The sequence below is a fragment of the Panulirus ornatus genome, chromosome 1 (genome assembly GCF_036320965.1).
Source record: "Panulirus ornatus isolate Po-2019 chromosome 1, ASM3632096v1, whole genome shotgun sequence".
In the NCBI taxonomy this organism is placed as follows: Eukaryota; Metazoa; Arthropoda; class Malacostraca; order Decapoda; family Palinuridae; genus Panulirus; species Panulirus ornatus.
The window spans coordinates 82,919,799-82,931,149 of NC_092224.1; the positions used below are offsets into that span (position 1 = coordinate 82,919,799).

At 45.2% G+C, this 11,351-nt stretch overlaps 1 protein-coding gene across 1 annotated transcript in view; it reads left to right on the forward strand.

The window, feature by feature from the left end:
* The first annotated feature begins 1,771 nt into the window (after positions 1-1,771).
* The window catches only part of 5-HT2B (5-hydroxytryptamine receptor 2B), an 823,709-nt gene continuing 814,129 nt past the window's right edge, over positions 1,772-11,351 (forward strand). Inside the window, exon 1 of the mRNA XM_071664731.1 lies at positions 1,772-2,341. The gene's annotated coding sequence lies outside the window, so the exon portion shown is untranslated. The remainder of the gene's footprint in view (positions 2,342-11,351) is intronic.

The window sequence follows — 11,351 nt, forward strand, 5'->3', positions numbered from 1 at the left end:
GGGACAGGACAGCTTAGGACGAGCAGAGGATAAGGGCAAGACAGAAGCAGAGGACAGGGACAGGACAGCTTAGGACGAGCAGAGGATAAGGGCAAGACAGAAGCAGAGGACAGGGACAGGACAGCTTAGGACGAGCAGAGGATAAGGGCAAGACAGAAGCAGAGGACAGGGACAGGACAGCTTAGGACGAGCAGAGGATAAGGGCAAGACAGAAGCAGAGGACAGGGACAGGACAGCTTAGGACGAGCAGAGGATAAGGGCAAGACAGAAGCAGAGGACAGGGACAGGACAGCTTAGGACGAGCAGAGGATAAGGGCAAGACAGAAGCAGAGGACAGGGACAGGACAGCTTAGGACGAGCAGAGGATAAGGGCAAGACAGAAGCAGAGGACAGGGACAGGACAGCTTAGGACGAGCAGAGGATAAGGGCAAGACAGAAGCAGAGGACAGGGACAGGACAGCTTAGGACGAGCAGAGGATAAGGGCAAGACAGAAGCAGAGGACAGGGACAGGACAGCTTAGGACGAGCAGAGGATAAGGGCAAGACAGAAGCAGAGGACAGGGACAGGACAGCTTAGGACGAGCAGAGGATAAGGGCAAGACAGAAGCAGAGGACAGGGACAGGACAGCTTAGGACGAGCAGAGGATAAGGGCAAGACAGAAGCAGAGGACAGGGACAGGACAGCTTAGGACGAGCAGAGGATAAGGGCAAGACAGAAGCAGAGGACAGGGACAGGACAGCTTAGGACGAGCAGAGGATAAGGGCAAGACAGAAGCAGAGGACAGGGACAGGACAGCTTAGGACGAGCAGAGGATAAGGGCAAGACAGAAGCAGAGGACAGGGACAGGACAGCTTAGGACGAGCAGAGGATAAGGGCAAGACAGAAGCAGAGGACAGGGACAGGACAGCTTAGGACGAGCAGAGGATAAGGGCAAGACAGAAGCAGAGGACAGGGACAGGACAGCTTAGGACGAGCAGAGGATAAGGGCAAGACAGAAGCAGAGGACAGGGACAGGACAGCTTAGGACGAGCAGAGGATAAGGGCAAGACAGAAGCAGAGGACAGGGACAGGACAGCTTAGGACGAGCAGAGGATAAGGGCAAGACAGAAGCAGAGGACAGGGACAGGACAGCTTAGGACGAGCAGAGGATAAGGGCAAGACAGAAGCAGAGGACAGGGGCAGGACAGCTTAGGACAAGAGCAGAAGATAAGGGCAAGACAGAAGCAGAGGACAGGGACAGGACAGCTTCGGACAAGAGCAGAAGATAAGGGCAAGACAGAAGCAGAGGACAGGGACAGGACAGCTTAGGACAAGAGCAGAAGATAAGGGCAAGACAGAAGCAGAGGACAGGGACAGGACAGGTTAGGACAAGAGCAGAGGATAAGGGCAAGACAGAAGCAGAGGACAGGGACAGGACAGCTTAGGACGAGCAGAGGATAAGGGCAAGACAGAAGCAGAGGACGGCAAGACAGAAGCAGAGGACAGGGGCAAGACAGGAACAGAACAGGGGCAGAGGTCAAGGGTAGAACAGGAGAGACGACAGGGGCAGAGAACATGGTCATGACAGTGACAGAACAGGACACGACAAGACAGGACAGGAGGATGGGACAGGGCAAGTAAGGGGAAGAAGGAGGGTAAAGGTAGAGGAAGAAATGGGAGGGAAGAATGGAGGAGGTAGGGAGGGAGGGAGGGTTGGCTGGGTGGCTGGAGGGAGGGTGCGCGGCGGGAGTTGGACGGGTGTGCGTGGTGTAGTGTAGCCAGGGAGGGTGGCAGCGCGCGGACCTGCTGAGGCAGTGTTGGCCGAGCCTCCCGCAGCAGGTGAAAGACCTGGGTTAGCAGCCCGGCCGCTGGGAGCGAGGCGCCTGTGTCTCTCCCTCCCTCTCTCTCTCTCTCCCTCTCTCATACACACACACACACACGCACCGCGGCGGTGGCTGCGACACCTACACCTGTTGTATAGAGTATGTGTGTGCGTGTGTGTATGTGTTTGTGTGTGTGTGTGTGTGTAGTGGTCATCTAGAGGCCCGCTCTCAAATGTGATCTCCGCAAAGCGCTGGGATCTGACCCAAAATTGGTGTAAAGTGATTAAAAAAAAATCTTGAATACTGAAAACTCGTAAGATAAGTGTAAACTATTTATTATAGATAACAGCATATGTATATGCATGATATAGAATGATTAACAAGAAACAGGTAAAAAAAAAAAGCTTAGAGAAATAAAAGCAGTGGATTTAGAAAAGCTAAACTTGAGTTAAGAAATTTAGCAAGTGAGGAGACCGAGTGTCATAATAGCCTTTTGAAACCCACCCCCACTAGTGGGAGTTCCTCCTCCTGCTTACAGGTAAGTCCACTTCAACTCACCTTCATTTCTCCTCCACCTACCAAACTCTTCAACTATCCCGTTATTGGATGAGTTTAGGGCAATGTTAAGATTAGGAACGTATAAACTGCCGATGACAGGCAGAGGAATCTTAAGAATTACACAGTATATTCTATTCAAAGTATTGGATTGAATTGACTTGATTCAGAAAAGTGAGAAGAGGAGAAAGTGTTTATGAACAGTAAATTAACGAAATGCCAAAAGGTTGGATCTCGCTCCACGATTATAGCAATGAATAAGTTAAAGCTACACATGAGCAGCTGCTTCTACAAGGAAGTGTCTTCGAGAGAAACGATTATGAAATATACGCGATGAAAAATAATCTCATTCACGTTACCTGCTGGGAAGAGCAAAGACTAATTGCCGATGACTACATTTTTTTCTTTATGTGACACTTTCATCCATGTTATTAATCTTTGAATGAGTGAGTGATCATTTAAACGGTCAGGACTTCATACTCACAGGGTTTGGCTATCGCGCGCAAGGGGTCGCATAGATAACCTCGCGCAATGGGTTAAGTCATTAAACTCAAGAAATTAGGACATCGAACTCAAAGCATGTTCAGAGGATTAGAACCTCGAACTTTGAAGTTTAGGCTATTACACTCAGGGAATCATTACATTACGATCAAAGGGTCAGTTTATCTATCTCAGATGATATAAGCAACGAAATAAAAAGGTCAGATCATCTGCCCCAAGTGATTAGATCATCGACATAAAAAAAGTCAGGTAATGTCTCAAGTGATTAGAATAACGAAATCAAAAGGTCAGGTCTATGTCTTAAGGGATTAGAGCATCGACCTAAAAGGGTCAGGTCAGGGATGAGAGCATTGAACTCAAAAGTGTCAAGTCTTCTGTCTCAAGGGATGAAAGCTTCGAACTCAAACGTGTCAAGTCTTCTGTCTCAAGAGATGAAAACATCGAACTCAAATGGCTCATGTTTCAGTGGATGAGAGTATCAGACTCAAAGGGTTAGGTCATCTCTCTCCTGGGATGAGAGCATTCGAACTCAAGCTGTCAGCACAGTGTGCTTAGAGGGTTAACTCATCGTATTCAGAGGGCTAGGCATTCGTACTCAGGAGAGTTCGTAGCTAGAGCTGCACTTAAGAGAGAAACCCGATCGCACTAAGTATTTTTTGAGTCATCGGACTAAAGAAGTTCAGATCACTGAAGAAATGAAGTCATCTCACTAAAAGGGCTGTCATTGCACTCGAAGGGTCAGGTCATTGTATTTGATGGCATTCATCCCACCGAAAAGGTTAGTTGGGCAGTTGTACTCAAAGGAACATATTATAACACTTAAAGGGTCTAGTTACTGCACTCAACAGATTAATTGATAGCACTCAAAATGTTAGGTCACAGCACTCAATGGGTTCAGGTCATAACGTTCAAAGGTTAAAGTCATCGCACTCAGAGGGTTAGTCATGGCACTGAGAGACTTGGGTTCAAAACACTCAAAATTTCAAGTGATCGCACTCAAAGGGTTGAGTCATGGTACTCAAAGAGTTAGGTCATAGCACTCAAAGGTGCAAATTATTACCCTCAAAGGCTCGGTTCATCGCACTCGCCTCTAGAGTCGGTCATGGAACTCCAAGGACCAGGTCATCTCATCCATGCGTTCGTGGAAAGATGGAAAGTCTTAGCGCTAAAGGTGTTGTTCTCTCGTGCCATCGTCCCCTCGAGTGCGATGGCTTAACCGTAAGTACTCAGGGTGGCTATCCTGGTGTTAAGAGGCACCAAAAATGCCATGGCGTTAAAGTGGTTGCACCGAAGGAGCTCCTGACTGCGGTCAAAGGTCAAATGGTTCCACTGAATGAGTTCTTGGTCACGATGGAAAAGGTCAAATGGTTGTGCCGAAGGAATTCCTGGCTGCGTTGAAAAAAAAAGGTCAAATGGTTGCATCGAAGGAGTTTTTATTGACAGCGGTCTAAAAGGTCAAATGGTTGGTGTGGAGTTCTTGGCTGTGGTCAAATGTCGGATGGTTCATGGGATTACATTGGAAGGACAGATAACTGGAGACCTAATGGTTCATAACCATAACAAGGCTCTCTGATCTCATAATGTAATTATAGCGAGAGAATCAGAGGGCGCAGCCCCACCCACCTCCCCCTCATGCTCAGCTTCCAGTGGGACAAAGATGAGAAAGGGAATACCATGCAGTACATGATTAAGATACTGCCATAGAAATCTTACAGGAAAGCATGGACTGGAAAAAGTTTCCTGGTCAATTTGACGACGTTTGCTGTACAGCTGGACTCTGAAAACGAAAGACACGATTAATGGTTCATTGGACTGTTTTTCTTTTTGACAACAGATGTTTATTATGTATTTGTCTGGCCTTGAGTGGAAGGTATTTATATAGTTTTCTTCGTCTGCTACTTCGGGAGGTAGTTCACAACAATGCTATGAATGAAAAGAAAAAAAATATATATTTGCTCCTATTGCTATTGCATATCTTATCTTTCATCTTTCGTCTAGATGCAGGAAGTTTTCGTAGGCTGTGTTGAAATCATTTAGTATTTTGAACACTTCTGTCGGTAATCATACTTCCGTGATGTGGCGCTTAGCGTTCCTGACCTTGACGCATTCACGGGCCGTCCAGGCTCGAGCGCATAGGTTCGAATCCTGGTTGCGGCACTCGGTCTACAGTCAACCCAGCTATTCATCCACCCCAAGGGGTTGGTCGATAAAATGGGCACCTACCTCAAGATAAGGTATATATATATATATATATATATATATATATATATATATATATATATATATATATATATATATATATATGGTGACTGAGTTTGGTAAAGTGTGTGAAAGAAGAAAGTTAAGAGTAAATGTGAATAAGAGCAAGGTTATTAGGTACAGTAGGGTTGAGGGTCAATTCAATTGGGAGGTGAGTTTGAATGGAGAAAAACTGGAGGAAGTGAAGTGTTTTAGATATCTGGGAGTGGATCTGGCAGCGGATGGAACCATGGAAGCGGAAGTGGATCATAGGGTGGGGGAGGGGGCGAAAATTCTGGGAGCCTTGAAGAATGTGTGGAAGTCGAGAGCATTATCTCGGAAAGCAAAAATGGGTATGTTTGAAGGAATAGTGGTTCCAACAATGTTGTATGGTTGCGAGGCGTGGACTACGGATAGAGTTGTGCGCAGGAGGATGGATGTGCTGGAAATGAGATGTTTGAGGACAATGTGTGGTGTGAGGTGGTTTGATCGAGTAAGTAACGTAAGGGTAAGAGAGATGTGTGGAAATAAAAAGAGCGTGGTTGAGAGAGCAGAAGAGGGTGTTTTGAAATGGTTTGGTCACATGGAGAGAATGAGTGAGGAAAGATTGACCAAGAGGATATATGTGTCGGAGGTGGAGGGAACGAGGAGAAGAGGGAGACCAAATTGGAGGTGGAAAGATAGAGTGAAAAAGATTTTGTGTGATCGGGGCCTGAACATGCAGGAGGGTGAAAGGAGGGCAAAGAATAGAGTGAATTGGAGCGATGTGGTATACCGGGGTTGACGTGCTGTCAGTGGATTGAATCAAGGCATGTGTATGGGGGTGGGTTGGGCCATTTCTTTCGTCTGTTTCCTTGCGCTACCTCGCAAACGCGGGAGACAGCGACAAAGCAAAAAAAAAAGAAAAAAAAAAAAAATATATATATATATATATATATATATATATATATATATATATATATATATATATATATATATATATATGACCAGAGAATTCAGTCAGATTCGTTGAACATGATCTTTCATTACGGAAACTACTTTGCTGGTTATCAATCATTGTTAATTTTTGATGGAGTTTTTGATCAAGGTTAAAGTGCAGAGTAATCGAACTCTAAGGGATAAGTGATCGAAGTAAAAGGATCAAGTCGTATTCAGGAGTTCAGGTTCCTAATTCAAGGGATCAACTTTAGGTCAAACCCTCTTGCTGGATATGTCATTAGTGGAGTGAGGACCATACCCTCTCGTAGTTGGTATGGCGTATGTTTCCCATATGGTATGTCAGAGTTGTATGGTTATGTGGCCCAGCGCGTCATACCATAACTGTATGACTGCTTGCAAGAGTGTATGACATGATCGTATGCCCACTGGCGTGTATGTATATATACCATGGTTGTATGAGTAGTGACAGTGTGCATAACATGATTGTATGAAGACTGGTGTGCATGTTTGTGTGTGTGTGTGTGTGTGTGTGTGTGTGTGTGTGTGTGTGTGTGTGTGTGTGTGTGTGTGTCTACAATCCACGTCTCAGTGATAACTTCCTAAATCAAAGTAGTGGATGGCTTGATTGATGACTTACGAATCGTCATGCCCATCACATCAGCCATTCCACCACTGGTGAACTCCGTAGTATCGAATCTGTATATCCTCGCCAGTCACAATCTGACGTATATACACTAGTCGTTGTATGTTGGTCTGTTGGGGTCCTCACGAGGCCAGGGAGGGACTCGAGATTGCAGGAGGGATCGGATCTCAACCGAAGGATCACCGTGAACGAACGAAATCTACGAAGACTCTTTGCATCAATCTACATCAGCTTTATATATGACGGTGTTCGTCGATGATAAATGCTACACTGAATATATATATATATAATTTTTTTAATCCTCGTTCGTTGATATTAATGCTTTCATTATGTGGTGCCATGGGAGGGTAGGTGGGATGGGGGAGGGTAGAAAAAATATGCCATGTGTTCTCATATTTTTTTTTCTAAAGATTTCATTGTTACCTGTGGAAATATTGGTCGTGGGGAGGGGGGCTGCCGAGCGGCCTCTCCTTCCCCCCTCCACCAACACCCTCCCAGTGGCACTGTTGACACAATAGGGCTTTATTACTCTTGATTGTGTGTACATATATATATATATATATATATATATATATATATATATATATATATATATATATATATATATATATATATATATATACATACTCACACACATATACGAGTCTGGATGATCTGTCCGTTTCGCAAGACTCTCTCTCTCTCTCTCTCTCTCTCTCTCTCTCTCTGTCTCTCTCTCTCTCTCTCTCTCTCTCTCTCTCTCTCTCTCTCTCTCTCTCTCTCTCTCTCTCTCTCTCTCTCTCTCTCTCTCTGTGTCTTTTTGTAACTTCAGATTCCCAATTTCTCTAGCGTTTACTGGGACGCATCCACACACCCACAACCTGGCCAGCCCAGTGATGCATTTTGATCGATGGGTTCAGATGAGCACTCTACCAGTGGTGTGAGCGTACAGCACTGTGGCAAGTTCAGGCAACAGTGAGAGCTTACAACACATCGAACTTTACTTATGGGCTGAACTAACAGCATGACAATATCTACCAGTGGTGTAAGCTGAACATGCAGGAGGGTGAAAGGCATGCATGGGATAGAGTAAATTGGAAAGATGTAGTATATTGGGACTGACGAACTTTGAGGTGACTAAACCGGGGCATGTAGAGCCTTCGGGATATACCATGGAAAGGTCTGTCGGACCTGGTTGTGGATTGAGATTACGTCACAGAAAGCCCTGTTAATGTTCATGTACTTATCTAGGGTTTGGTCTAAGGTTGGCTGGGTGGTTAGGGGCGAATTATGAACTCTTATACATGAGGATGAAAAACCCAGAACAGTAGTGGTATATAAGAACACATTACATTTCAGAGAACTTAGCTTCTTCTTGAGTTATTTAGATACTAGATTAAATCACTTATATTTCTCAGACTCGTAAAACTGAATACATCTGTCGTAGAGAAATATAGTTATTATAAGACTTTTCTCTACTGACGAAGCATATTAACAGTAATTTGCACACAAGACAAATTTTTTTCGTCGTCGTAAATTCATGTCAGTGTTATGGTAAGGTGGCGAAACTGATATTGGTGGTTCTTTGGTCACTAGTGTAAATTACTGGAAGAGTCAGATGTACGTATTTATAACATATCACTTAACGTTTATTTTTACCCATCCGAGAGACTACAGGGGATTACGATAATCGTAAAAAAGTGTAAATTAATCATCAATACAATTGATTACCTTTGCTTTATTGTGCTGGTTTACGGAGAGAGAGAGAGAGAGAGAGAGAGAGAGAGAGAGAGAGAGAGAGAGAGAGAGAGAGAGAGAGAGAGAGAGAGAGAGTGTAGCTATCAAACCCTCGCCCACCTTTGGCACACCCCCGCTAATGGTGTTCGCTGTCGACACAGAACACCTTACTTGTTAGTGTGGGGCTCAAAGCGCATGACACACACCCCCTTGCCTACGGTGTGACAGTGCAGCACTAGCCAATATTAGTATAAGAAGTGTGAGCTTACTGCACTCTACTACGAGTGGGTTGGGCTCGCGACACGACAAACTTTATCTAATGGTGTTTTGCCTACAGCGCGACACCTACGGGTTGTGGTAGCTTATAACACAAACTTTCGCCGTGGCGGGAAGTTACAACAGGGCAGGGTGTACCAGGGGTGAATGCTTACAGCACAAACTCTGCCAGGGATATAAATCTCAACGCTTGTACCTATGACGTGTGCCTACAACACAGCAAATTCTACTAGTGTTGCGGTCTTGGAACACAGCAAACGCTAAGCAATGGCGTGAGATTGTAGAACCAAAATTTCGACTTAGTGACGTGAGCTTCCAACACCACACAGACTTTACCAATGTAAACAACATTCAGCACAACGCACTTTACCAGTAGTGTAAACAACATTAGGTACAACGCACTTTACCAGTAGTGTAAGCACACTTTACCAATAGTGTAAACAACATCCAGCAAAACGCACTTTACCAGCAGTGTAAACAACAGTCAGCACAATGCACTTTACCAGTAGTGTAAACAACATTAGATACAACGCACTTTACCAGTAGTGTAAACAACATTAGATACAACGCACTTTACCAGTAGTGTAAACAACATTAGATACAACGCACTTTACCAGTAGTGTAAACAACATTAGGTAAACGCACTTTACCGGTTGTGTAAACAACAGTCAGCACAATGCACTTTACCAGTAGTGTAAACAACATTAGGTAAACGCACTTTACCGGTTGTGTAAACAACAGTCAGCACAACGCACTTTACCAGTAGTGTAAACAACATTGGATACAACGCACTTTACCGGTAGTATTAACTTACATCACGTATGTAACCTGTGGAGTAAGCTTTAAGCAACACCAACTCTTCTAATCGTGTCAACTCACACCAAAAACTCTGCTAGTGTGGTGAGTTTACAACACAACACTGTCTTCCAGAATCGTCATCATGTGTCTAAAGCAGTGGTGTGAGGTCACAGCACCACACACTCTTCCAGTAGCGAAAGCTTGTAACGGAATGATCATTCTCTCAGTTGGTGTGAGTACACAGCAAAACAACATCTCAGATATATGTAAGTGTAGAGTACACACACTCTACACCGAGAGGTGTGAGGCTACAACACAACAGAGGCTCCAACAGTGGTGTAAGCTAATAACACAAGTAACTGTACGAAGGGTTAAGCTTAGAACACTGTACGAGGGGTTAAGCTTAGAACACTGTACGAGGGGTTAAGCTTAGAACACTGTACGAGGGGTTAAGCTTAGAACACTGTGCGAGGGGTTAAGCTTAGAACACTGTAAACTCCTGGTAATTGTGTTAGATTACAACACAACACACTCGTATCAGTTGTGATAGCTTATAGCACAAACTTTGCCTGTGTTGTGAACTTAAGGCACGATAGACCTTACCTGTGCCGTGATATTGTCACACGACAGTCTACCGATGGTGTGAGCTTACAACACAACAAACCTACCGGTTGTGTGAGCTTACAGCACAACAAAAAACTAATAGCTTGGTGAGATTACAACGCAAAGATGTTTACTGTTCGGGCGAGCTCACACCAAAGATAGATCCAACGGTGGTGTGAGCTGATAACACAACACACCCTATACCAGTGGAGCCAACTTTACGAATAGGCAAACGCTCGGTCCAGTATAGAAGTCTTCATCCAGGCCAGGGGCACCGGAGAGAGAGAGAGAGAGAGAGAGAGAGAGAGAGAGAGAGAGAGAGAGAGAGAGAGAGAGAGAGAGAGAGAGAGAGAGAGAGAGAGAGAGAGAGTATAAGTTTCCTAAAGTTTTTAAATTCGATAAGGGAACATAGAACCATCGTCCGCGTATTCTGTGGTGTCACAACTCGTCACCATCCCGGGATAAATGAAAAAGAAAAAAGTTGTCCTCAGCCACGTAAGTGTGGACGACAGACGATTGTCGCAAAGTGAGCCAGACAGGGTGAGGTGAGGTAGAGCTGGAGGGAATGGTGTGTGGGCAGGTTGACGATGATGATGATGGGTATAGGAGGAAGAGGAGAAGGAGGAGGAAGAGGAGGAGGAGGAGGAGAGGAGGAGGAGGAAGGGAGGAGGAGGAGGAGGAGGAGGAGGAGGAGGAGGAGGAGGAGGAGAGGGAGGGATGCTGAAAGTGGATGCGAATGAACGTGAGACGCTTTTTTTCTTCTTCTTTAAGAGGGATAGGAGACCACTGGGTAATATCCGTTTCCATGGTGAAGAAGTGGAAGTTGTGGGTGAGTTTGAATACTCCGGAGTCAAGTTTAGTGAGGGTGGTTTGGGTGGTGGGCGGGAAGTTGAAGGTGAAACTAGAGTCATGCTGGGAAGAGGAATTAGGATGTTGGGTGCGTGGGTGTGTGTGTGTGTGGGAAGGGGCATTAAAAGCTCAGGCGGATGGGTGATATTTGAGCCTACAGTGTGCAAGAAGGAGGACTTCTCCCAACGCTTACTGTACGGACGTGAGACCCGGGTATGTATGGGTTGAAAGAGACGGAAAATGACACAAGATAAAACTGGGGAGACGGACAGAATCAAGAATGAAGGCGTTAGAAGACTGCGTGGGTGTGTAGAAGTCATTTGTAAAGGCCCAATGATGAATGAGTGACAGCATTTAGGTTGGTCGAGAACAGCAAGAAGGTACAGCAAGGTGGGGTACATCATCAGGACCCGGAAGAGACGACACGATG